The sequence below is a fragment of the Ctenopharyngodon idella genome, chromosome 22 (assembly GCF_019924925.1).
Source record: "Ctenopharyngodon idella isolate HZGC_01 chromosome 22, HZGC01, whole genome shotgun sequence".
Lineage (NCBI taxonomy): Eukaryota > Metazoa > Chordata > Actinopteri > Cypriniformes > Xenocyprididae > Ctenopharyngodon > Ctenopharyngodon idella.
In genome coordinates this window covers 29,209,252-29,236,676 of record NC_067241.1, presented here as the reverse complement: position 1 = coordinate 29,236,676, position 27,425 = coordinate 29,209,252, and the positions used below count along the sequence as shown (strand labels likewise).

Sequence of the window (27,425 nt, the reverse complement as noted above, 5' to 3'; positions counted from 1 at the left end):
AGAGAAGCACTGCCTTAGAATAGCCATTTGTTTCCCAAACAACCTTTTAGTGAACAGTTATTAAAATAACCCTTTTTTTCTTAGTTTGAAGAACATTTTAAAGGGGTGGTATAATGCTACTTTTACAAGATGTAAAATAAGTCTCTGATGTCCCCAGAGTGTGTATGTGAAGTTTTAGCTCAAAATACCCCACAGATCATATTTTATAGCATGTTAAATTTGTCCCTTTTGAGGTTGAGCAAAAACGTTCCGTTTTTGTGTGTGTCCCTTTAAATGCAAATGAGCTGCTTCTCTCAAAATGGGACGGAGTTTCAGGAGCTCATGTTAGCACTTAGCAGACTCACATTACCTCACGCAGACTCACTAAAAATGTCAGAAACTGTTCAGCCTTTTATGTTCAAAAACATGAGTCGGAAAATGATGGAGAGACTCAAGAAGAAGTGACAACATTTTGAATGCAACAGGACGCTTCTGAACGGTTAGTTGATTAATTTATGTGGGATATCTTAAAGTCATTAATTAGCATATTCTGTCATGATAATATATCGCTATATATATAAATCGCTTGTGTGGGAACTGTTGTAAGATGCCTACAGAGCCAGAGAACATATGCTGCATGAAAATAGTACAGGTATAGTTTAGTTTAATTACGGTTATAACTTGTCATTTTGTCATCTTGCTTTTATGACATGCTATTGCATTTGTGTTACATACTGTAATGCAGTAACATGGCCTCACCCCCTTTGTTGCGTGTTCTCGAGGGCAGGGTTTATGTAAATTCTAGGGTTAGTGATGTCACCAACCTGGGAAGAAGCTCGTTGTAGTCCCTACCAGCCGTTTGTTGTAGTCCTTAAACAGAATTCTTTAAAAGACAATATCTCTGTTTGCATTGAACTTTCAGCGCTGTAACTTTGTAGATGTTGTTTATGCTCAAACAGCAACATTACACACTAACTAAAGTTAAAAAAGTGAAATCGCAATGAACCACCCCTTTAATAATCTAAAGAACATTTTCCTTTATAAAGAACCTTTGTGCAATGGAAAGTTTCTGTGAATGTTAAAGGTTCTTCATGGAAGCATAGATGCCAAAAAAGAACCTTTATTTTTAAAAGTCTGGTAAGGTCTGGAGATAACAACTGAAGTGAGCTACAGACTGATGAAGCAGCTATGGGAATCATTGGAGGTCCAATTGAACAACACAATGGAGATGCAAGGTGGAACTAGTCTGGAAATGAACTGAATTGTTTTTTTTTTTTTTTTTTTTTTTTTTTTTTTGTAACTGATCTGTCCCGTAGTCTTTGGTCTTATCTACAGTTCCAACACTGGACTGGAGGGTTCCTGCCCTCACTTCCCCCTCCTCGACTGTCTTCAAATAGTGAGTCTACATCTGAGGGTAACTACTCTACTTTTCCTGACTTTAAAAAAACTGTCAATATCTGGGAGAGCTTGGAAAACTGGAGAAACCAGCTTGATCACTTGACAGAATCAGCCTTGGTGCCAATGACATGTGCCATCCAGTTCTAAAAGGTTCTTCAATACCTCTCCCAATAACTTAAGAAGGTGTCCCAGACTTTGAATACTGTGGAGCTAGAGATGAGGAACCTCAGTATGCATCTTTGGCCTACATACTTCAAGGACAAGTTGCTCTCTCTTCATGCATCATGAAGACCTTTGAGAGGTCCAGAGACATGTTGGAACAACACTGATCTGACAAGCACATTGGGTGGGGATTAACCACCAAGAGAGTGGAGGAAACTCCACAGTCACAAAGACCTGGGAAAGTCCCCTTGCAATCTAAACCGATTACAATATGTCTACCATATTAGTTTGGATAACTCTGAACTATATGCTTCACAAAGTCAATTCCCATATTGTGTGTATATAGATGACATTCTTTATTTTGTCATTGTATTCTACCTCTCAGAACTTCAGAACAAACAAGGAAATGCTGACTTCTTATCTCATTCTGGCTGCAGCCCAAGCAGAGGTAGTAGTTAGTAGTGACTAGTGATGCGACGACTTGTGACTTGGTGACTAGTCCGGTGATAATATTTAGGGATTTCAACTCTTTCAAAACTGACAGAGATGATCATCATAAGAGATAGTATATTTTTCTGAAGATGTTTGATTCTTGTAACAGTTGTAAAAACAGTCTGTTTATAAATTGCTTTACCATTTTTAGAGTTTATTGAAAAAGAGGTTTCTTAGGAAACTGGATGAGGATGAGTGACTTCACAAACCTTTTCTTGAGGGTCAGTTTAGGTTGTTATTTATTGAAAGAAATGTGAAAGAAAATGTAATTGTTCAAGAAAGAAGTGGACTACACAGCCAACATAAAAGTCAGAGAGGTCACAAACCCATCCTGTTTCTAACATAACCTGAACTGATGCATGGAAAATTGTTCAACAGAGCAAGCTCATTAAAAAGCAGCTAGATCTGCTGAAAAACAGTTTTAAAAGGGAAACTTCAGTTACAGATGCTGTAAGTGCTCCACAGAGAGCAAAGGAAACAAACTGACACACAGTTTCAACAGAGTGTGTACTCAGCAAAATAGTTAATCATCTACAACATTATTAATTGAGTCTATGGATGGTAATATTTGAAATGAAGAGGATGGGGTGAAATTCACAACCCATCAGTGGAGTCGACATCCATTTTAAGTAAAAGTGATGAATACACAACAAACCGTGGATGCATTGAAAGACTATTTATGAACCATAATGATGAGTTTCCATGTTACACAAGCTGTTGGACTATTGGTTAGGATGATAGCAATGAACTTACATTCTGCATAAATGGCAAAGCAGTGACTTTTCAGTGCTTTAGGAAAGGTAAATGGTGAATACATTATTGTGCAGAAATGGATGCCATGTCATTGTTACTATTCTTAGCCAGTTTTCTTTGGCAATTATCATTATATGAAACAAATGAAATATTTCTCTTTGTTGAGCATTTGAGTTGCGTGTCTTAGAAAGTTGAATCTTTGAATGGGAATTGAATGGATTCAAAAATATACCACACTTTGGACCCGAGCAGCTCTCTACAATGCGAGTAAATCACTCGCATATGCGACCAAATTTCACTAGAGGCGACTAAAAAAATGTCTTTAATTAGCCAATGGCTAGTAAATTGTATGATTACAGTCACCTGTAATTGAGTTGGAGGGAAAAAAATAAGTTTAGCGCAGATATAATTTCATTGCCTGCTGAGCTTTACACACCATCGTTTGGCTGAGAGCGCCCTCTGTCCTTTCTCTCACGCACACACACTCACCGTGAGAGAGAGAGAGCACATGCAGGGCACGTTGACAGAACTTTTGGACCAGTTCTATATCGTCATGAAAGTTGATCATTTGCACATGTTTTTAAGCCTTGCCAATTTAGTGCAAGACGTTTTGTGTGCGCAAACTGCACATCTGAAGCACGCGCCAAGAAAGCCGTGTCTGACAGTACGTGAATACTGAATTGAGCTCTCTTTCACACAAAGTTATGTCAAAATGTCCGTTTTGGCAAGTATCCTAGTAAACATAGTCGGATATGTATTAAGTGAATGTAAACAGATCATTATATAATGTTAATCAAACAACAGACTTACTGAGGAAAAAAAAAGTGCTTTTGACTGAATAACTTTTTTAACTTTAAGGATTCATCTATATTTCATTTTATAGTGAAGACTAAGCAGTGCTATTTTACATTTAAATTATTCAATTTATGTACATAATCTACCTAATGTGTATCTAACTACCGTTTTGTATGTGCTTTTGTTTGTAGTTTGACTATTTACTTGACTTTAATAGTGTTTGAAATGTATATTTTATATTGTATTTATGTAGAATTGTTTCATTTGCATTGTTCTTGCATTGTAAAAAGTCTGGTGAGTGAAATAAAAAATGACCTAGCCAATGGAGACTCAAGCTTCAGTGTGTCCATAGAGGGTTGCCAAGGCAGTTTTAAATAATCTTCAGTGAAAACTGTATTTACGCATTTGGCTGATGCCTTTGTCTAAAGCAACTTACAACGTATTATATATTTTATTAGTACAAAGGTCTATTGTAGCAGAATGTGATGAGAAAACGAATTAATCCATCTTGTACAACCAATTGTTTTGGGTTAAATAAAAGGTGGGATTTCTCTAAATTACAGAGAGACCTGCATAGACAGTAGTTGCTACAGTGAAGTAAATGGACATGCTCAACTGAGGATCACACCTCTATTAAACAACTACTACTAGTATTATACTACTATTTCTTTGCATGTCAGGAATGTCCATTCTAGCATGACTTGAGCTTCACCAGGTGTCTAATGTGTAGTAGCACTGCCAATTCATTGTACCATAAAAGTTTCTGTGCCTGTTCTGTTTGAGTTCAATTTATGAACCACCTTATACTAAGCAAGTAGTCGAGATGCTGGACTAGAAATAAAAGCAAATGGGACATGACTGTTATTTATAACAATGCAAGCAGCATAAATCTAGTAATGTAGAGATGCGCACTTTTGTTTCTCACCTGCGTCATCTTAGATATGCAGACATTATAGTGCTGGAGAGCTGAAGAAAGTACATTTTTGGGCTGACTAGTCTATACTGCTAAACCCATGAACCCATGTACATATATGTCATGTGACGTCTGTTTAGGTTTTTGTTCATGTTGCTTGTTTTCATGTTTAAGTTTTCATGTTATTTGATTCCCTGCTTCTCTCATGTGATCTAGTCATGTCTTTCCTGTCATGTGACCTTTGTTTCCTTCTAGTTCATGTGTCATATTCTTGTTGGTTCATTGGCTTGTTATCTTGTTATCATTTCTGCCTTTTCATTGGATTATGTTCATCAGTTCCACTCGTGTCATTGGTTGTTATTGTCATGTATTTCCCCCGTCCATGTATTTAAACCATCATGTTTGCCACTTTTGCTTGTTGTGTATTGTTAATTGCAATCCGCTATCTGTGAGTCTTGGTTTCATGGTTCAAAGTTCATGTCTGCTCAAGTTCATGTCATTGTTTAGTTCTGTTTATTTTGTATTTATTTAATTACAATAAACTGCTCATGGCTAGTGATGAGAGAAACAAAGCTTTGCAAAGCTTTGAATCAGTTGAACCAATGACTTCGCAAAATGATTCACTGTTTTGAAGCGTTCGAAACGCCACACGTTGGTGATGCCTGCTGGTCAGAACAATGTAAATGCAACAAAAGCTCAGACCAAAAATGCATAAAAACATCTGTTATAAACCCATTGCAAATTTTTTATTGAAAGTAAAATCTATCAAATGCAATGAACTAATTATCTAATAAGATTAAATGTCAAGTGTCTGTATAATATGTGTTCTTTTATCAATTTTCAGGGCTTGTTCTGTTTGTTCCATGGATGGCTCAGCTAAACAGGCCAATAAGACACTATTAACTACTATTATTCCATTTAATTATACTAATTAAAACATCTACAAATGTATAAAACTGATAAGAGATCAGGTAAAACTCATAGACACTTGTTCAGTTGTTCGCTGCTGGGGGGCTTTCTCAGTGAATATGCATTATTCATGGGTTCACAGAGATCATTGGATTATAAGGGTCTGTTTAATAACAGGTAAACAATAGCAGCCATACTTTAGCTCAAACCCTGACTTGGGAACATGAATCCTTTTTTGTGTCCCCAATCCATTAATTCCACCATCTTCTCTATGTCTTCCACAGAATCAGTGTCGATTGAGTTGAGTAGGTTTCTAACATCTTTCGAAAACAGGATTTAGACCTCTTATTAGTTAAGTCCTGTAAAAACATCTACTGTTCAAAATCCATTTTGTTTTCAGCATGCTCTCTACACAAAACCTGTCACAAATAAGACATAGAAATATTTCAATATATCTCAATATTTGAATTCAATATATGCTCAATATTTTAAATATTTTGAAATACTGACTTACGAAATACATTTTTACTAATTAATGTAAATAAATTAAGAGGTTTATACATAAAAATGCCAACCACGATGTGCGTATGCTCTGTATTCAATGTAATTTTATAGTTCAAATTGTTATGTCAAAGTAGGTTGTTAGCTTAGCTAAAGATAGAAATACTGTAAATTACAAATCTTAAAAAAGATTTGTAATTTACAGTATATGTTGCTTGCTAAATTTTCCAAATGTTTTTATTTTGTCAGAAAGCACAGTTAGCTTTGAATGGTTGTCAATGGAGAAAGATGCCTGTTGCCCACAGAATTGTGTAGTTAGCGCATCTACCAGCAGGTGCTAACTGGATCATGCTAACCAGCCAAACCTTGAGCGCTTGGTTAAAATGAGCTTAGTCTCTTGCACGGTTCAAGTGAGGAGTGCTATTGGCATGGCATGAGTGGCTTTTCCTGGCCACCCTTTCAAATATGCTGTAGCCCTATCAGCTTAATGATGGTATTAAATGGTAATACTATGGTATTTAGATATATACCATGGCACAGAATGTCAACCATTTATATACCATGGTATTTATAATGGTTCTCCATTATACTTAAAAAAAAAAAAAAAAAAAAATGCAATGATAGCAGTTGTACATGACCAAAAATGATTACTGTACTGCATGTCCAAAAAGGGGGGTAATAATACCATGTCCAAAAATACATGGTACTTTGGTTTATTAGCTCCATATCATTCAGAATGTGAGAGCTCATATAGGCTGTAGACAGTGAGCCAGGTCAATAGGTTTTAAGACATGGCCTACATTTTCCTTTGTAGTAAAAGTTGTACAAATGTGAATTGTTTATGCCATTGTAGCATTTAGTGTTTGGTAGTCCGTAGCTTATGCTAATGTAACAATATACATGGAAGGATCTCATCCAATAAGGCATCCATTACTTAGCTTAAATGCATGACACGTTTGTCCATTAGTATATATATTTTATTGCATGTGTAGTTACTATCTTTTTAAATGTTTTTGAAGCATGCCCAAACAGAAGTGATGAGTTTGCTAGATTTAATAACAGCACCTGCTTCAGGGAATAGTTTCTTCAGTAGGACAGTGAACATCTGTTCTACAGACTTGCTTGTTGTTTATATGTATTGTTGTGTGGCAGATTATTCCTAAGAAACAGGACAACGTCTTTCTCTTTTATTAAAACTAATGTGTGTATATTGTCTTTGTCAAAGCTCACTGACAGGCAGCTCAGTAGTGTACACAGTCTGGGCCTCAATCTTTCTTCTTCTTCTTCTTCTTCTTCTTTTTTTTTTTTTTTTTTTTTTTTGTCATTTTAAATTCTGCTTGTGTTTCATAAATGGGAATGCATATCTGTAAAAGTTATAGGCCTCATCATGGGATGACAATTTGACAAAAATAATTATTTTTTACAAAGTATTTATATTCACAAGGCAGGGTTATTTTCGTTAACCAAAACCTTAATATATATAATAACCAGAAAGCTAATGTTGACGGCATTTACCCATTGCCTTTGTCTGCGGGGTTATGTTCTTTTCTCAGTTGTTAATATGTAGTACTGCAAGTTGTCATAGGAGATATTGTCTCTTAGCCCTTCTTTTTGCTCTTTCAATCAAATAACTTATATGTCTACATCCCATCTTTGTTATCACGAAAACACAGCTTCGACCATGGCGTCCTCCATTCTCCAGTTGATGACGTTGTTTGTTATATTGTTGTATGCCTGGATTAAGCCCCAAGTATACAGTCGAACGCACAGCCTTGCAAAGTGTGCTTCATTTGACTCGTACACGTACACAGGCGTTTGACACAATCTCGTGTCAAGCAATCTCTCGCCACGAGTCACGACCCATGTAAACTTTGTATTCTTTGTATTCTTTCATGCTAGAGTTGTACAAATGAGGGTGCTTTCTAACCTCTTTGCCCAGTCTCTTGTCTATGTAGGCTTGCATCGAACTGCCCGCTCTAAGCGGGACTCGAACCCAGGCCTGTTTGCATGGGAGGCAGGCCCTCTAACAAGGAGGCTAAAAAAAAAAAAAAATTAATGCGCATGTGTGACCTGTGTGTACAAAGTATGCCCAGTTCCAAAAATCCGAAATTCGCATCACGAATCATAAAGCCCAAAGTGAAGTGTACTTTGGGCTTTATGTTACTTCAGAGTTCCTACTGGCAGTGTGATATAATGTAGTTCTTGAGAGACTACCCTGGTGGCTAGTTAACTATAGTAACTGAGTTCCTATAACTACCTGGTACGAAAAAAGCCCCCACTGAATCCTACTTGTTAGTTGCCTTGGTTACTGATTAAGTCCCACCTGTATCTAGTTTAGTTGTCTGTTTACATATACTCCCTGTGTTGTTCAGTCCTTTGTCGGTTCTTGTCATTAGTTAATGTATAGATTGTGTTTTGTGTTTACTGAGTATTCTCCTGGTTTATTATAGACTATCTGTATCAATTGTTTTGGATTTGCTGCATCTACACTGTGACAAAATCAAGTATTGTTGTATTATAGTTTAACTGTTGTTTTTATACAGTAAATATAAAACTTTATATTCTTTAAACATCAAGAAATACTGAAAATCTGATGTTTAATTGTAAAAAGATATTAATACACATTTAGGGGCACCATTAGTATTTTTGGGCTTCAAGGCTACCCTCTAACCTGGGTCCTTATTTTATTTTTTTTCATAATTATCATTTTTGATAAGCAAATATTTTTGCATATTAATTAAGTGTCACTAACAAAACACATTTAAGAACAAATTATTAAAATAAAGTCCTCAAATGAAAGTTAACTTTTTTTGTAATTGAAGAATTTTAACAGACCTATATGTACTCTTAAATTGAATGAGCAAAAATATTCATGTTCGAGTACAATATTTTTACTTTTACATATGTAACATATAGAGTTTTGAGGGTCTTGGTATGAACTATTGTTTTAAAAGTAATTTAATAAATAAAAAATACCATTACAGTGTACAAATTAATTAGTTTACTGGCACATCAATAATCTACTGTAAAGAAAATGTTTTTTCCTCTGGTCATGTCATTGCGTTGGCAAGGAACAATGATCAGTGACAGTACTGCATGAAAGAAACTAAAAAATGAAACTCATTCAGGTAAATATTTGGGACTATAGCTTTGAAGACTATCTACATCTCTCATCCCATCTCCGTTTTGGGTATCTTGATTTTGGCCACGAATTCTCTTGCCAAACTGGCTGATGGGAGTGTCACGAGTATGTGACGTTCTGAGTTTTGAGACAAACCACTGAACATCTTTAGGTGCAGCTCAACCACTAGATCATCTCTAGTTTTCATGTTTACTTACTTGTGTTTAGTGAATTTTTAAATCACAAAATCATTCCGGAAAATAGATGTTGCTAACGATCACTGTGTTGCCAGAGGATCACAAACACACAAGATGCATCCCAGTTCATGTATTTATTCATTATTCTATGACGTTTTTAAGTACAAATAGTGTGAGTAGTGCGTTCACACAGAAAATTCCAAAAAGAAAAAGTGCACTTTAAATACCCGGATGATGCACTAAATTAACAGAAAAAACTAAGTGTGGAATGTTGGACACTTCATGCACCCAACTGTCACAGCTTTAATTACGTAGCGGAGGGAGAGGGGGTATCTGACTCCGTTGTTAAATGACAAAATAACCTTATACAATTCACGCACTACATAGATGAGTACATATTGCATAAGTACATAGTATATAAGTGCATAGTGTATAGTGCGTCATTTGGGACGCAGCTACAGTCTCTCTCTCTCTCTGATGATTAATCTCTTAATGGCCGTTCTTCCACATTACATCAGACCCCTTGAACCTCCAGTCACATGACTTGCTTAATCACGGCTCAGCCTATCAGGCTGCTTCTGATGAAAGCTCTATCTGAGAGAGCGCTGTTTCCTGGCAACTCCCAACATGCTTTTCTTACATGCTGTAAGCTCCTCAGTTATTAGCTGTGGCGTCTCTGCTCTGATCTGCTTAGATAATGGACTGTAGCCAGAGCTCACCTGGGTGATCGGCCTCTCTCTCTCTCTCACATACTCCTCCCTCGCTATATCACTGACAACACTTGCTACACCTCACATATAATTATGCTTTAATCTTTTTTTTTTTCTCAGTCTTTTTGTTTATCCCAGATTCTCAACATTAAGCAGCGAATTTACTGACCCCAAAGTGTTCAACCAGGAGTCATTTTCTTTATTAAAGACAGGGAGAGGAGATGAACTATTCAGAAATATGATTGAGAGGAATTGCAATGCTCTAATATGGCAGGTATAGGAATGGAAGTCCCACCTTGCAAATAAAATATTTTTGACAGAGTTATCAACTCTTTTATTTACTCAAGAACACATTGCATTAGCTGAACCAGTCTAAAGGAAAAAAAAAAAAAATTGTTTGATTTGACATGTTTTCCCACCATTTTCTATTAGTTTGAGAAAAGCTGAAGCTAAAGCTAAATGTTTTGTTGTACCCCTTGCATATTTCAAGTAAAATGAAAATATAATGTACAGGTATATGACATTTGATATTCAACTGTGTTTTGATCTGCCTGCATTGACGCCGTTGTATGCGGACTGAACTGAGCTGGATGATGACATCACTGTTTACTCAGTGCTGATATAGATAAATTAACTAAATTAATAACTACGGAATGAATCAATACTGAATTTACTTAAGATGGATAATGACACCATTTTCTTTAAGAGCTGCTGTGCAGCCAAAATTATATACCAGTTATCACTGTAACGCTGCTTTGACACAATCTGCATTGTTAAAAGCGCTATATAAATAAAGGTGACTTGAGGTATATGACTCTGTACTTTATCAATAATGATTATTTTAATTGAGATTATTAATTTTAACAACAATAAAGATTTAAATACTTTACAGTTTTTCACAATTGCTAAGACACTAAACTCCATTCTTTGAACCAAATTCTCACTAGCCTAAACCAATTTGTTGAATAAATCACTCCTTCTGCAAAACCTTAAACAAGTTCAGGCAGTTAGACACTGTTCACAAATGTCATGCACTCTTTTAGCAAACATTTAAACACATTCTCACTCACTAAAAATCTCTCATGGACCTTGATTTTACAATTGCACAACTTACAGTATTTGAGTGTGTTTTTGTTTAGAGTTTTATTTGGCCTTTTTGGGTTATGCAGTTGGACTGCAGCATTTTTACAGTTTAGTGCTGAATATACAGACATTTAGTACTATTCAACATTCAGTACAATACTATACTTGCAGTACATACAGTACACAATATATTCACCTTACTCAGTTGCAATTACTATACTTCTTTATGCAATTGCAAAAATTGTTTACTGTATATGATATAATTTTTTTTCTGTAACGTTCTGGATGCTGTGTTCTCCATTTTTTGATATAGTGTCTAATGAATGATCTGTAATGCTTATATTATTGACTGATGTGTGTATGATCTGATTTTGAGTACATGTGAAATGTTTTTGAAGCAATTGTTTGATTTTGCCAGAAGAGTCAGGGGTTTTGTGAATTTAGTTTGAAAATTTGGATTTGTGTTTAATGTTGTGAGAAAATTAGTGAAGGTTTCAAGAAATGTGTCTTAGCAATTGTGAAAAACAGAAATCTTGTCAAGATTATTTTGTTATAAGACACCGATCAGGCATAACATTACAACCACCTTCCTAATATTGTGTTGGTCCCCATTTTGCTGCCAAAACAGCCCTGACCCATCGAGGCATGGACTCCACGAGATCCCTGAAGGTGTGCTGTGGTATCTGGCACCAAGATGTTAGCAGCAGATCCTTTAAGTCCTGTAAGTTGTGAGGTGGGGCCTCCATGAATCAGACTTGTTTGTTCAGCACATCCCACAGATGCTCGATTGGATTGAGATCTGGGGAATTTGGAGGCCAAGTCAACACCTCAAACTTGTTGTTGTGCTTCTCAAACCATTCTTGAACCATTTTTGCTTTGTGGCAGGGTGCATTATCCTGCTGAAAGAGGCCACAGCCACGAGGGAATACCGTTTCCATGAAAGGGTGTACATGGTCTGCAACAATACTTAGGTAGGTGGTTCGTGTCAAAATAACATCCGCAGGGATGGCAGGACCCAAGGTTTCCCAGCAGAACATTGCCCAAAGCATCACACTGCCTCTGCAGGCTTGCCTTCTTCCCATAGTGCATCTTGGTGACATGTGTCCCCCAGGTAAGATGCACACACGCCTGGCCATCCACATGCTGTAAAAGAAAACGTGATTCATCAGACCAGGCCACCTTCTTCCATTGCTCCGTGGTCCAGTTCTGATGTTTACGTGCCCACTGTTGGGGCTTACGGCAGTGGACAGGAGTCAGCATGTGCACCCTAACTGGTCTGCGGCTCTTCAGCCCCATACGCAACAAACTGCAATGCACTGTGTATTCTGACACCTTTCTATTAGAACCAGCATTAACTTCTTGAGCAATTTGAGCTTGTCTGTTGGATCAGACCACACGGACCAGCCTTCACTCCCCACGTGCATCAATGAGCACTGTTCCTTCCTTAGACCACTTTTGATAGATACTGACCACTGCAGACCGGGAACACCCCACAAAAACTGCAGTTTTGGAGATACTCTGACCCAGTCGTCTAACCATCACAATTCTGGCCCTTGTCAAACTTGCTCAAATCCTTAAGCTTGCCCATTTTTCCTGCTTCTAACACATCAACTTTGAGGACAAAATGTTCACTTGCTGCCTAATATATCCCACCCACTAACATGTGCCGTGATGAAGAGATAATCAGTGTTATTCAAAGTGTTCATTCATTCAGTGGTCATAATGTTATGCCTGATCGGTGTATGATTGCAAATAATAATAAAAATAATAATATATTTACAAAATGTAACTATATTTTACAAAACAAATCTGCACTGCATTGTGCCATTTTAATGAAGTCATTGCCAATGTTTTCAGCAAAATCATGCCTCCTCAGGCTTATTATAGTTTGTACCTCACTTGTCTGTGGAAAGCAAACAAATTTGTATTTAAATGAGACTTTTTTATAGCAATCATGGCAGCAATAATTCATCAAATGATGGAGAGGAGCCTTATCTGAGCTTTTAATGATAGAGAAGAGCACCGATTTATCCAGTCACGCACCTTTTCAGAATTTGAAACGTTCAAGTTTACTTATTTTGATCAAAAGTGTTTTTAACTGCCTTTCAGTTGGTTCAAATCATTTAGTGCATCAAATGACTGTGAGAGTAGACATTGCAAATCATAATGCAGTGCTGTGAGCGACTTTGGACAAAAGTAATATAATGTAAAGTTTTTTTTTTCTTTTAATTAGAAACTTCTAAAAAGTACTAATCTCCATTTTTTTGTTTTGTTTTTTGTTTTGTTTCACATTCTTTATTTCTGAACGGATAATGCATGCAATTTGTGAGAAAATGCATTTTGCATGTAATAGACAAGTTTGCAATGATGCAATGAGTGTTTGCATACAAAAAGCGAGGGCATGAATTATGGATGCACCTTTCCTTCAGATACTCTTATTACTTTTGCATTTTACATAAGCCAGTGCTTTCTTATATATAAAACTTATCAAAGGACCCATAACAAATAACATCTAATAGTCTCTTATGGATCAGACAGCTCATCTTAGTAATTTCATGAGACTTGTCTGCAGCAAACCCTGCAAACACAGTTGCTGCAGGGAGATGGGTGCGATATATTTAGCAGTCTCTGAAATCTGCTTACTATAATAGGTTTACATGTATGTGCGATAGTTTTCATTCACTTGGCCAGAGGCCTCCAAACTCAGTCCTGGAGGGCCGCTGTCCTGCAAAGTTTAGCTCCAACCAGCTCCAACACACCTGCTTGAAAGTTTCTTGTATGCCTAGTGAGACCTTGATTAGCTGGTTCAGGTGTGTTTAATTGGGGTTGGAGCTAAACTTTGCAGGACAGCGGCCCTCCAGGACTGAGTTTGGAGACCTCTGCACTAGGCATTCATTAACACCAAATGTTTTCAAAGAAAACCATTCAAGAAATAGTGAGATTATATACTAAAATGTTACCAAGCAGTAGTGCAGCATTTAGCATATGTGCTTCAGAAATTAATTATGGTTCTCACATGGGTTGCACAAGTCAGAGTCACAATTATTCTTGTCCTGATCCCATTTCTCCCCTCTTGTTTGGTTTCCCTGAAGCTCAACTCGTAGTCTTGCGTAGCCAGACCTTCAGACTGATGGTAGAAGGTCTGGACTCCATCGCAGCTTTCATTGGCCAAGGACTGCCCAAGATGACATCTTTTCGTGTACAGATGACAACGTTGCCAAAACGATCCCTGTTCACACGAATCCCCAAAAGACTAAAGAAGACTAAAAACGCTGTATTATTCATGCCAGGCCAGTAGATGGCGATGTCACTTTGTAAAGAAACACTACGCATGAACATGAAATACGTGACGTCTCCATTTTCAAAAATTCATGTTTTTGTTGTTTACACGGAGACGATAACGCTATAGTTTTCAAAAACTTGCACTTTGAATCCCATTTTCAAATGTTTGCATTTTCAGGCCCCTAAAACGCTGTTGTCATGTAAATGAATGGCCAAAATGCTTAAAAAGTTCCATTTTTATTTGAAAACGATGTTGTGTAAACGGCCCCTTAGCTGTCACCTCTGTTAGAGGTCCAAACCTGTGGAGCTATTTTCCTTATACAGACAAGATGAATGTAGTCAGTGTATTTTACAAAATAATTGGTTACACAGCTTTATCTTAAAATCTGAAAGCAAATGTACACATTTTCCCTCACCAGAGCAACCCAGCAGCTTTCCATCACAATGTTCCCCAGTGTGCGAGTGTGATCACACCCTCTCCCAGTGCACCTTCTCCACCCACTCCTCTCTCCCTCTCTCTCTCTCTCCTCCCCATAACCCCTTGCCTCATGCGGTCTAAGCCATTCAAGTGGAACACCGCAGGATTATCTTCTACATGAGCTCCAGACACACTCCAAAACCAAGACCGCATAAGACTCTAGTACAGAACAAAAAATAATAAAACCAGCCGGACCCGTGTAATGATATCTGGAACATTTCACTCTTAAAAGGTCCTACCATTGTTTGTGAATGGGTTCACCGTTGGTAAGTTCATAGTTTTTTTTTTTTTTTTTTTTTTTTTAAATCAAATCAAAGAGCTAAGATAATAACAAAGAGCTGAATGGAATCATTTTTCCTCATGTTTGATTCTGCTAGGGGTCTTTTTGGCATTTTTGAGTAAGATCAGTAGACCAACTGTTATGAAAACCACTGCAAAAATGCAGTTGATATTGCTAGTCAAATATTTGGACATGCTTGAAATTGAAACATGCTCATGCTTGAAACACTGAAATGTTCTTAAGATCTTTTTGATCTGCATCTGCATGATAAGATGCTTGAAATTTGTTTTGTAAATAAATATTATTTGTGCCTATGCTTTTCTCTAAATATTTATTTATTTATTTATTTATTTTATTCTGTTTTGTTTACATGGGACATATCCTTTATGTCCTGTTGAAAAAAACATCCCGTGAATCTCATGAAGTTGGTTGAGAGTGAGCAGAGCTGTAATCTAGACAAAGAGTGGTGACTTTCTCCTTAGACTATCTCCTGTAGTATTCTAAATATCTACATAACAGTATCCTAAATATAAATACTGTAAATAACCTCTTTTGGTATGCTTATGTAGTTCAATGGATAATCCAAAACTAATAACAGATAAAGCAGTAGATTGAGCATGATTTGCAATAATAAGCAATAAGCAATTCACGTTACAGCACTGTCTTGTCTTCTGATAATATATAATAATAGTTTTTCTCATGCTGGCAACAATTTGTCACTGTTTTCCTGACCGCTGACAGGTTAGACTAGGTGTAATCACTGTAATTAGTATATTGTAACTCAGTTCAGAAAATTTTCTGGTAAAATGCCAGAGAAGTGACAGAGGCAGCCCTTATTTTTCAGACAACACTTTAGGACAAATTCACTAAGTGGTTGTTCCACTATTGCACACAACATTGGTGCAAAAGCATTATTAACCACTTGCAATCAAGTGTCATCCCCTGTGGAAAAGAAGTGTGCCTAATTGTATTGAATGTGCACTTGTAGTCAGGGGTTAAATTGGGATTTGTTATGTGGTGGGGCTCTGTGGTTTCAGGGGTGCATGTGTATGCGAAGACAAACTAAAATATAACAAGTTGAGAGAGCCCTCTGCTATGAACACTAAAATGCAGATCAAAATCATTCTGTAGTAGTGTGCAAAGCTACATCTGATGACAATAAAATCTTTCTGTAGGCCTGTGCCTTCTCCTTTGTGTCAGTATCAAATATAAGAGTGATGTTACCATTAAAGGAGAGAATATAAATACAAAATACGGAGTTCGACATTAAGCCTTGTTTTGTGCTTGTCCTTTGGACAACTAAAATGGTCATTTACTTGTCAGAGTAAAAAAGTAGCTTGCCTGGAAAAAAAAATAGGATTTTTTTGTGTGTTGTAAATATAATTTATTCTGAAAAAAAAAAAGGATTTTTTTGTGTGTTGTTAATATAATTTATTCTGAAACCAGCAACATTCTTATCAGTGTTTTATCAGCAGTGACATATTTAAATCTGCATATTTATGTTATTTACCCTGGGGGCATTTTATTAACCTTTATAAATGGCTGAGCGTAGCTGCAAGATGCGCTGGTTCTGCTTGGTTTTGAATTATTTTCGCTGCTACAATAGAACAAAAAACAGGTAATATTGCACCTAAAACGTAAGTGATCAATATTAGCTACTTGTTTATTGAACCGTTGTATGAAATTAGTGTAAATTTTAAATCAAGGTGATATTCAGGAATTCAGCACTTTCGGTCGTGTGATGCTTAACTTTATCATATGTCTTAAATAGCTAGCTATAAAAGCCCCACATATTGAATTTTTATTGCAACATGATAACTGAGTTTCTTTGTGTGAGCAGAGCTCATTTGTTTTGAATTCTCCTCAAGAGGTTACACGTGCCTCAACAGTGCAATAGGCTATCACCGACAATATACATTACATATATTACTATCCACTATCAATCGCAACTTAAGCTAAATGAATCATTCTCGTGTTTTGGTTATTGACATTTTAATCAAGCTACTTATCTGGTCAGGCAAGTAAAATTCTCTTTCACATCAAAAAATCCACTTGTCCTGCAGTCCCAGACAAGCGCATGTCGAGCCCTGGTAAGCCTATGTGCCGGGGCTCAGCCCAGGACGGCCCCGGCCCAATTTAACCCCTGCTTGTAGTGTACTTCAAATCTTAAAAGTATATATTTAAAAAAAAAAAAACTGTATACATGCAGATAAAATAATAATAAAATAAAATCCTGCTTGAGTGTTTTAAAAAGAGCACACTTTCATGTTCCCTTTCAGTCGGTCACGTTCGACGTACATTGGGATATCGCTAGAGAGCCCTATCAGCTTCGAGTGAACTACAACAGGCCAATGGAGTTGGCGTGCGATATTTGCATAATGCACACCGCCCCTGCCAGGTGGTATAAATAGGGGAGCAGATGCCATCACACTCTGTCTTTCGCTTTGGAGCCATCTAGTTGTGTTCCAGCTTTTCAGACTTCAGAGTGAATTCTTCAAGCCTTGAGAAGGAAAATAGCGTCTTGTGTTGGTGTGACGGCACTTCAGCGAGGTCGCGAGCTTCCCGAGGAGCCTGAGCTTGAAAGCTCTCAACTGCTGTTTTTACAGCACAATTTCCAATCCAAGCTTGTTGTCTGTTGCGATTTGGGCCGGTTCCTCCATTGTGTTCGGGGAGTGGTGTACCCAAACACATCGTGACACTCCCTATGTGCTTCAGCACAAGAGAGCTGAATTTTCCCCTCCTAAAAGAGCTTCACAGACGAACCCTGTGTCTTTTTCAAGATGTCATTTCGTCTGTGCGTTACTGGATGCGGTCGTTCATTGGTCCCCGCTGACGGCCACAATCGCTGCATCACGTGCCTGGGCGTTCAGCACACTGAAGCAGCTTTTGTGGATAGTTCATGTTCTCATTGTGGGAACATGACTATTGCAGTGACCGGCGGATGACCGCATGTCGATCACGGCATCGGAAGGTGAGCAAGAGTCCTCGGAAGGTGAGCAAGAGTCCTCGGGAGATGAGGACTCGGCTGCGTTACCTCCCTCCGGGACTGTAGCGTTGTCTGAGCCCGATCCCGAGTTGATGGCTATGCTTTCCCGGGCTGCCGAGAAGGTCGGGCTCGTCTGGAACCCTCCACCGTGTCCCGAACCTTCTCGGCTCGATGATTGGTACCTCGGGGCGGCCCGCGCTGGTCCCCAGCGCCCCGCCCCGATGCCATTCTTCCCGGAGGTGCATGATGAGGTGACCAGGTCCTGGCGGACGCCCTATAGCGTTCGTGCGAGACCTGGTCCTTCGTCTGCCTTCACCAACCTGGATGGCGAGGAGGCTAGGGGATATACGCGGATTCCCCCAGTCGAGAGGTCTGTTGTGATGCAACTGTGTCCAACGGCCTCTGGCTGGCGCGGTGAGCCGCCAGTTGGTCAGGCGATGGCCACGCTTGTGGTCCAGCAATGCCACCTGTGGCTGACCCTTGCTGATATGAGGGATACCGACAAGTATCGGTTCCTGGACTCCCCCATATCACAGGTTGGCCTTTTCGGCAACGCGGTAGAGAGCTTCGCAGCAGTTCTCTGCCGCCCAAAAGCAGGCTGAGGCTATCAAACACGTCCTGCCCCGGCAGTCCGCTGCTGCCTCCACCCCACCGCCGGCCGCACAGCCTCAGCCCGCTCGTCGCCGAGGGCGCCCGCCTGCGTCGTCCTCCGCCCCTGCTAAGACGGCAAAGCAGCAGCCAACACCAGCCAAAGAGCAGGGTGCTGGTCGCGGACGCGGCGCCCAGCCCGCTCAGGCCAAGTCAGGTGGCAAGAGGTCGAGGAAGACGCGACCCTGAGACGAGCGACCTGGAGGGGAAGGTCCCAGCTCTTCGGGAGAGGATTCCATCGTCTCTCCCACCCCCGGAGGAGGGCCAGGGGGAGTTTGTGAACTTCTCTGTCCCGCCGCTGGCTCTCCGGAGATCACAATCCTCCAGGTCACAAAAGACTGCGGCTGTTAGCGCGCGAGGCCCCGCCTTGCCACTCGCAGCCCACTCTCACTTCGCCAGCAGGTCCCAGTGTGATGGTTGAGGCCGCCCCCCAGCCGTCTCCCATTCACACTGTCACCTCGCAGAGTCTGACCCCACTTCGGGCCGCTGCGCCGTCCGAGTCGGGTTCCAGCACTCTGCTTCGCTGCCCCACCCCCAGTGCATCTGTGGTGCCTTTGGTCCCGCTGGCTCGGTGTCTGGAAGCCTGTCCCGCTGGCTCATTCGCATTATCAGACTCGCTATGCGATTCAGTTCGCCCGGCGTCCCCCGGTCTTCAGGGGTGTCCACTACACTCAAGTGTCCCTGGACAATGCACCTGTTCTCCGGGCGGAGATTGCTGTCCTCCTGGCGAAGGATGCAATCGAGCCGGTCCCTCCAGCCGATATGAAGTCAGGGTTCTACAGCCCCTACTTCATTGTACCGAAGAAGGGCGGTGGGCTACAGCCAGTCCTGGATCTGCGTGTCCTGAACCGGTACCTTCACAGGCTGCCGTTCAAGATGCTTACGCAGAAGTGCATTTTCGAATGCGTCCGTCCCCAGGATTGGTTTGCAGCGATCGACCTGAAGGACGTGTACTTTCATGTCTCGATTCTGCCTCGTCACAGACCCTTCCTATGGTTTGCGTTCGAGGGTCGGGCATATCAGTACAAAGTCCTACCCTTCGGGCTGACCCTGTCGCCCCGCGTCTTCACGAAGGTTGCGGAGGCGGCCATTGTTCCGCTCAAGGAACAGGGCATTCGCATCCTCAACTACCTCGACGACTGGCTCATCCTGGCCAGCTTGCGGGAGCAGTTGTGCGAACACAGGGACATGGTGTTAGCTCACTTCAGTCGGTTGGGTCTTCGGGTCAACTGGGACAAGAGCAAACTCTCCCCTGGGCAGAGGATCTCTTATCTTGGTATGGAACTGGATTCGGTCGCCCGGACTGCACGCCTCACCGAGGAGCGCGTCCAGTCAGTGTTGACCTGCCTGAGTACGCTCAAGCGCAGGACAGCGGCCTCACTGAAACTTTTTCAGAGGCTCCTGGGGCATATGGCAATTGCCTCGAGTTGCTAGCAGTACGTCTTGCACTGGGCCGCTTCCAGGAGCTGTTGACAGACAAGCACATACTGGTCCGCTCGGACAGCACTGCGGCCGTTGCGTACATCAACCGTCAGGGTGGTCTACGCTCCCACCGTATGTCGCAACTCACCTGCCATCTCTTGCTATGGAGTCAGAAGCATCTGAGGTCGCTTTGTGCCATTCACGTCCCAGGCGTGCTCAACCGTGCAGCCAACGAGCTCTCACGGCAGCCTCCGCTTCCGGGCGAATGGAGACTCCATTCCCAGGTGGTCCAGCTGATCTGGCAGCGCTTTGGCGGGGCACAGATAGATCTGTTCACCTCCCCGGAGACTGGCCACTGCCAGTTGTTCTATTCCCTGACCGGCAGCACGCTCGGCACGGATGCCCTGGCAATCAAATATGCGTTTCCCCCAGTGAGCCTTCTCGCACAGCTCCTGTGCAAAGTCAGGGAAGACGAGGAGCAGGTCTTGTTAGTGGCTCCATACTGGCCCACTCAGACCTGGTTCTCGGACCTCACGCTCCTCGCGACAGCACCTCCCTGGCCCATTCCTCTGAGGAAGGACCTCCTGACTCAGAGACGGGGCACCTTCTGGCACCCGCGTCCCGACCTGTGGAACACTATCACACTATCACTTCCGCTAGAGGAACCTCTATGCGCTGAAGTGGAACCTGTTCGTCGAATGGTATTCCTCTCAACCAGAGCGAGAGGACCCCCGATCATGTTCGGTCAGAACCGTGCTTTCCTTTCTGCAAGAGGGCCTGGAGCGAAGGCTGTCTTCCTCCACCCTCAAGGTGTATGTTGCCGCTATCGCCGCACATCACTATGCAGTTGATGGTAAATCGCTAGGGAAGCATGATCTGATCGTCAGGTTCTTGAGGGGGGCGAGGAGACTGAATCCTCCCCGGCCCCCCTCTGTACCCTCTTGGGATTTGACCCTGGTTCTTACATCTCTCCGGGGTCGTCCCTTCGAGTCTTTGCAATCAGTCGAGTTAAAAGTACTGTCCCTAAAGACCGTCTTCCTGGTTGCATTGGCCTCGCTCAAGAGGGTAGGGGACCTGCACGCATTTTCGGTTGACGAATCGTGCCTGGAATTCGGGCTCGGTGAGACCCCGGCCTGGGACCCCGGCCTGGATATGTGCCCAAGGTTCCTACCACTCCCTTTCGAGATCAGGTAGTGAACCTGCAAGCGCTGCCTTCGGAGGAGGCAGACCCAGCCCTAGCTTTGCTCTGTCCCGTCCACGCTCTGCGCCTGTACGTGGACAGAACGCAAAGCTTCAGGACCTCAGATCAGCTTTTTGTCTGTTACGGAGGCCAGCAGAAGGGAAAGGCTGTCTCCAAGCAGAGGATGGCCCACTGGATAGTGGACGCCATCGCCCTGGCGTATGAGTCCCAGGGCGTGCCTTGCCCGCTCAGGTTGAGAGCCCACTCCACCAGAGGAGTGGCCTCTTCCTGGGCACTGGCGCACGGTGCCTCGCTGGCAGATATCTGTAGAGCTGCGGGCTGGGCGACACCTAAAACGTTCGCTAGATTCTATAGCCTTCGTGTAGAACCGGTATCTTCCCGTGTACTCGCTTCCACCAGCCGGTAGACGCGAAGAGCCCGTTCTAGTGTCGGCTTGCAATGCCACTCCCGCCCCCTGGGCCGGATATGTGCATCCTTTTTACTCCAGTCGAGTTCCCCGATTGGCGAACCCTGTCTAGTTCCTCCGCCTCCCCCTTCGGCTCGGACATTGCGGAGTGTCTGATGCCAGGCCAAACCTCCGTCACCGACGTTGACGTTTGGCTGGGTTCCACATGTCGTGACCCCTCCACGTGAGTGGTCCCATGTGTGTATTTGTCCACGGTCAACTCCCTATGACGAGCCCGTGTCTTTCCCTAGCAGAGCCAGCTCTGCTGTCACCTGTCAGATGAGTCTCCCCCTACCCAGGTGGAGCCATCCCAGGGACTCCATATGCGTACTGCCCACGGCCAGTCCATATGTGTACTCTCCACGTAAATTCCTCCCCTACGGGTTCGCTTCCCCAGTGTAGTCTAGTTTACTTAGTGGGTATGTCGGAACAGCAGTAGACTCTCTCGGCGTAAGCTCGCCCCCTTCCCCGTCCCACTGGTGCGCCGGGTGGTTGAGCTTGCGCTGGGCACTGGAAGGGGTTCATACTGTGGCGCTTTATTTGGGATCCCAATTCGTCGGTCACTACTGACATACGTCGAACGTGACCAACTGAAAGGGAACATCTCGGTTACGTATGTAACCCTCGTTCCCTGAAGGAGGGAACGGAGACGTACGTCCCGTTGCCACAGTTGCTGTACTCTTGCTGTAGTGCGGACTAGATTGTGCGCATTATGCAAATATCGCACGCCAACTCCATTGGCCTGTTGTAGTTCACTCGAAGCTGATAGGGCTCTCTAGCGATATCCCAATTCGTCGGTCACTACTGACGTACGTCTCCGTTCCCTCCTTCAGGGAACGAGGGTTACATACGTAACCGAAACGTTTCTTAACACACTTAAGTGCACTTTTAAAAAGATTTGTAGTAATGTCAAATTAAATGTTTTACCTTAAAGTCATAGTGTTGTAATAATCTTTTGTCATTCTGTAAAGAATACACTTATTCTGATATGTTGACTAACATACTAAAGCGCATATAAAGTACTTACACTACTTTAACTGTGTTATTCAATATTAGATTTAAAGGATTAGTTCACTTCAGAATTAAAATTTCCTGATAATTTACTCACCCCCATGTCATCCAAGATGTTTATGTCTTTCTTTCTTTAGTCGAAAAGAAATTAAGGTTTTTGAGGAAAACATTCCTGGATTTTTCTCCATGTAGTGGACTTCACAGGGGTCCAATGGGTTGAAGGTCCAAATTGCAGTTTTAATGCAGCTTCAAAGGGCTCTACACGATCCCAGACAAGGAATAAGGGTCTTGTTTAGCGAAATGATCAGTCTTTTTCTAAAAAGAATAAAGCACTGCTCTGCGATGCGCACGCATAACGTAATAACGTTGGAAAGGTCACTCGTGACGTAGGCAAAAGTACCGATCCAGTGTATACAATGCAAATGTGCAAAGATTAAGTCAAACGGCAATGATGTCAGACGATTTTGAAGTTGGAGGAGAAAATGAGATTTTCATCCTACTTCCGCCTGCGTCACATGTGAACTTCTGGCGGATCGCAGAACGGTGCAAGACGAGCATTTGTGGTTAAAAAGTACATATATTTGTAATTTTTTTTTTTAGAAAATGGCCAATCGTTTCGCTAGATAAGACCCTTTTTCCTCAGCTGGGATCGTGTAGAGCCCTTTGAAGCTGCATGGAAACTGCAATTTAGACCTTCGACCCGTTGAACCCCAGTGAAGTCCACTATATGGAGAAAAATCCTCGAATGTTTTCCTCAAAAAACCTGATTTCTTTTCGACTGAAGAAAGAAAGACATAAACATCTTGGATGACATGGGGGTGAGTAAATTATCAGGAAATTTTAATTCTGAAGTGAACTAATCCTTTAACATTAATATATTTTAAATGAACTAAATTGCAACTTCATTACAAAAGTTAATATATTTAAACACATGACATACGTTTCAATTTTTAAAAGAATGCTAAAGTGTACTTCTTTTTCGCAAGGATCAGTTCTTGTATAACATTATGACATGCTTATGTAAATGAAGTAACTGTAATTCCTTTCAATACAAACACACCTCCTTTCTGTGTAAATTTGCCACATTATAGATTTTTGCCACATTATTGTTTCTCAAAATCATCGCATTATCTGCTGCAATTAATATTGTGCTATTTAAAAGAGATGCTTGTCTACTTTTTCTGTTTATCATAGCAGCAATAATTCATCAAATTATGGAGAAGAATGATTTAATCAGGCATATATCCAGGCACATATGTGGACTAGCATCTGCTACATCCTACACAACCGAGAGCTGACCTGCAAGATGGGGAATTGTGCCACGCATTCAGCATAGATATTGATTGGCCGTCAATGTTTTAATTGGCATCTGCTGGAGAAAAAAAATCTGTTCTGAAAGTCATTGCAATGATATTGTTCTTCTGTGTTGTTAATGTGGACTTCGCTATTCTCAAATGACTAGAATGATTATTAAATCATTATAGTTTAGTTATCTTTGTAATTATCGTCCTTGGTGTAATTCTTGGTGTAAGTAATTCTTATTGAATTACTCCCCAAAACTTCTCTAGCAGAGACACAATAATTTGTTCCTCATAATCTGAATAAAAGGAGAGCTGACTGTCTCGCAGTTCACAAATCATTAAATATTAATTTTAGTAATATCACTTGTACTGAAACCCAGCTGTTGTCCTGACACTGAACAGAGATTGCTGATATCAGCTTCGCCTCTGTGTTTCTATGATATGCTGTTTAAATGGCGACTGGTTAACCATAAATGAGATATATAATGAGTCAGTCTTCTGGCATCATCATATCTGTCATGCAACGTGTTGTGAAGGAGAACTGTGAAGTGGATATGGTTTCAGGACATGATTCATGGGCATTCCTAATTCAAATTAGTGAGACTTTGTTTTGAGAATGAATTTTCATGCTTGACATACGAGCAAACTTGTAGAGATAAAACTAGAAAAGGTAATTTGACACAGTGGGTTGAGCAAAATAAACTTCAATATGTAAGAATTTATTCTGTGTAAACTCTTTATTGTCTTATACAGTCTGTTTAGTGTACAGTTGCCCCATTGTTCAAAAGGAATAGACAGCTTTCTCAGAAAATCCCATTAAATCATACATATACTTTCTAAAAAATGCTCCCAAAAAAATTGGGCACAGAGTAGTGTTTACATAAAGGAAATTTCCATATTGATTTTTCACAGGTGTTTTCCTCGTATTTTGTACTACACATCGCATTGTGTTGTGTTTTAGGCTTAAAGGAAATATCCGCGATCTTAAAAAAAATGTCTTGGCAGAAAATTGGCCATTATAGCCATGAGGACAAAATAGCTAAAAAACTGCAAAACCTGAAGACTCTTACAAGCTGCCTGTGTCATTATGCTTCCTCTACTGTGCTCAATATGTGTCATCAGACATTGTGGGCTTAACGAATCTGGGTTTTAGAAACTGGGTTAAAGACTCATTAAACCATATTCACTTTTCCATTGCTCATGGGTCCAGGTTTACTGTGTTATGAATCTGTGTGTATTGGCTTCAGATATAGTTATAGGTTTGTGAAGCCACATTGTGGTAGAGTGGGTCACAAAGATTCTGCTTTATTTTTGCTTTACTATAATTAGTTTTGACAATGCCACGATTGTTTGTTTTCCCTGTGATAAGCAATTTGCGGTAAATAAAATGTGTTAATTAGTAATGTGGCAGCATTTCTAGCCTTTTTTACATCTAGTCAGCAGTGAGTGTTTCTATAGCTAAAACAGCGGAGCACTTCGCCAAGGTCATGGGTTTGATTTCAAGTAAGTCATTCACTGATAAAATGCATACCTTCCTTAAATGCCAATTCACTTTGGATATATGCATATGCCAAACCCATGTAAAAAGAAGTACACTTTAGCATGCTTTTAAAAAGAGTCCTTATTATGGAAATGTATGTACTTTAAAAGAATATACTTAGGTGCAAACTGAATGTAAGGTTTTCAGACACTTTATTGCATGTTATTTTTAAATAAAAATGTACTATAGCTTAAATTTATATTAAATGAAATTAGTTGAACTTAAGAGTGCTTTTTGACACACTAAAGTAAGACTTGAGTACATCTTCATATGTAATTTCATAATTACTTATTTTGTCTTAGAAAAAAGGTTAACTCTTTCCCCGCTATTGACGAAATATTCTGGCAATCCATGTTTTCAATGTTATACAGTAGGGGGCACTGTTACACATCTTCTGAAAGAGTACAGAATCTCCAGATCAAAACACAGGCAAAGAAGAAGAAACATGCGATAAAAGCATTGCTTATAAATGTTTATACATGCGATTTTCTCAACTTTTTGTTCAAAATGTCTTTTTTTATGAAACCCTCATTCAAGATAAAAAAAGGATGCATGAAGCTAGAATATTATTATTTTTATTTTTTTGTTAGTTTAAAAGCAGAGTCTCTATTCTTTCTTTTGATATTCATACAACAAAATATGAAAGTTTTGTTACAATGATCAAAAATGCTGCCGCTGGCTGGCAACTTTAAAAAAAAAAACAAAAACAAAAAAAACTGACAAGCAAACTAATGTATACTTTCATTTTTTTTAATGTCATTTTTTATTGCAACATATGTCATGTATATTTGTAATTACACATTTTTGTAATGATGAAGTTGCAATTTAGTACATTTCAGATATATTAACTTTAAATGCAACATTAAATAGTACATTTGTTTCAGTATAGTTAGTTAATACATCAAATAACTGTACAATGTTAGAGCATGACAAAAGATTATTAAAACAGAATTATTCAAAATGTATATTAAGGTAAAACTTTTAATTTGACATTATTACAAAGTGTACTTTTTTTTTTTTTTTTTAAGTGTGTTAAGATACATGTAACAGGTAATCTGTGTTTACGTCTGTTTTGGGTGGGTTTTAGTTCTGTTTCCTAGTTTTCTGTTAGTTTCTATGGTTTCTCATTGATTTGATTATCATGTGCACCTGTCATTCATTTCGTTGATTTGTTTGCATTTAAGCTCTGTGTTTCTTTCAGTTCATTGTCTGTTCTCGTCGGTATTACATGGTTACTCTGTTCCAGTTTTCGAGTTAAGAGTGTTCTTTAGTATTTTGTGTCGAGTTCTTTTTAAATAACACCAACATATTTCCTTGCTATCTGATTTGTCTATAAACCCAAAATGGACAATGTTGAGGCTCATAAAGTATTCTTATCTTGAGCTACGACAGAGCATCACCATAATACTGAATTGTAGCTAGCACAAAATTTATAAAAATTAGGGTGACAATAAAAAATTGTGCACAATAGAAGTGTGATTCATTGCTTAGCTCTAATACGGTTTAGTCCAATGGAACAGAGAAACCTTATAATTGGCAGTTTTACAACGCTCTACATATGCAGTAACTCACGAATAGTGCTCAACATCGTAGACATAACTCATAACTCAAAATAATTTGATTGAACTATTTTTCTGTTGTAATTGATAGTTATCAGTATTGAATAATTTATGTTATAGTCAACATATCTTTTGTTTTTTATACCATCTTGGAGCTTGGTGGAATGCATTTATTTTATTTTATTTTTATGTGCATTCATATAATTTCCCACTGTTAAATTAATGAAGAAAGAGGTTGCAGACTCTCAAAGCAGCATGT

At 40.2% G+C, this 27,425-nt stretch overlaps 1 protein-coding gene across 3 annotated transcripts in view; it reads left to right on the top strand.

The window, feature by feature from the left end:
• The window catches only part of pacsin1a (protein kinase C and casein kinase substrate in neurons 1a), a 68,867-nt gene that overhangs the window by 12,853 nt on the left and 28,589 nt on the right, over window positions 1–27,425 (top strand). The window contains exon 1 of one of the 3 annotated variants that reach the window (XM_051880557.1): window positions 14,853–15,039. The exons of the other annotated variants lie outside the window; for them this stretch is intronic. The gene's annotated coding sequence lies outside the window, so the exon portion shown is untranslated. Of the gene's footprint in view, window positions 1–14,852; window positions 15,040–27,425 lie in introns of those variants that run through there. 3 annotated transcript variants of the gene reach the window in all.